At 45.1% G+C, this 1045-nt stretch overlaps 1 long non-coding RNA gene across 1 annotated transcript in view; it reads left to right on the top strand.

Annotated features, from left to right (window-relative positions):
- LOC107734468 (uncharacterized) overlaps positions 1-886 on the top strand; it is a 1305-nt gene extending 419 nt beyond the window's left edge. Inside the window, exons 2-3 of the long non-coding RNA XR_001639101.1 lie at positions 459-650; positions 772-886. This is a non-coding gene — a long non-coding RNA (uncharacterized LOC107734468). The remainder of the gene's footprint in view (positions 1-458; positions 651-771) is intronic.
- Positions 887-1045: the final 159 nt, after the last annotated feature.

The raw sequence follows: 1045 nt of genomic DNA, 5'->3' as shown, positions 1-1045 counted from the left end.
AAACCACACATACCAACCGGTGTGTGTGTGTGTGTGTGTGTGTGTGTTAGTGAACTTTACTTGACGACTTGTCTTGATAGATGTTCTGGCCATATTTTGTTATAGCTTTAAAGGACTTTGTTTATATTACACTATTTACTTTTATTTTACCTTTCTAGTAGAAACAAGCATCAACTAAAGCCAGTCAGGTTTCAGACTGTAGCTGCGCACAAACACATCTTACAGCAACTTGTCATGCTTGTGTAATTTGTTGTGAATGTGTGTTGTTAAGGCAATATGAGAAACACCAAATTTACCCAAACATCCCCAAACAGAAAGAGGAAATGCTGCTCATGTGGGGAATTACAGTACTGTCTAATATAGGATTATTGGAGTATTTCTCAACCCCCGCTAACTTTCACTTCTACTGCACTGCAGTTAATTAAAGGAAGTTAAATGTCTTTCTGTCTGTTGGACAGCTCCATCTCCAGTGGCCATGGACAAACCAGTATCCCTGATTGACACGGCGTCCGATGGGAAGCTGTGTGTCCAGCAGTCAGCGTTGCAGGTTCTGGAGCAGATCCAGCAGCCCGTGGTGGTGGTGACTGTGGTGGGTCTCTACCGCACCGGGAAGTCCTAGCTGATGAATCGACTGGCAGGGAAACAAACAGGTTAGACCCACACAAGCAGCACAGATGCCATCCAAACGCTTCAGAGAAACATCATGCAGGTCAAATCAATGAGTTCACGTGCATGTAAGTCATTGTGGGGGGTTTGGTGTGTCATTATCAGGGTTTGCATTGGGCAGCACAATAGAGTCCAAGACGAAGGGCATCTGTATGTGGTGTTTGCCTCACCCCACTAAAGCAGGAACCACTCTGGTGCTGCTGGACACCGAGGGACTCGGGGACGTGGACAAGGTGATGTAACAGCATCTATGACAGGGTTCCTCAATTAGTTTTTGCAGAGGGCCGAATTCGGCCAACAATACCAAGCCAAGGGCCACTGAACTATATATATATCTCTCAAACACAGCACAGAACTATCTTATTTCAATGTTCATGTT

Source organism: Sinocyclocheilus rhinocerous, unplaced genomic scaffold, assembly GCF_001515625.1.
Source record: "Sinocyclocheilus rhinocerous isolate Xijiao unplaced genomic scaffold, SAMN03320098_v1.1 scaffold31534, whole genome shotgun sequence".
In the NCBI taxonomy this organism is placed as follows: Eukaryota; Metazoa; Chordata; class Actinopteri; order Cypriniformes; family Cyprinidae; genus Sinocyclocheilus; species Sinocyclocheilus rhinocerous.
The sequence above is the reverse complement of the archived record's forward strand: the minus strand, read 5'-3'. Positions and strand labels throughout refer to the sequence as shown.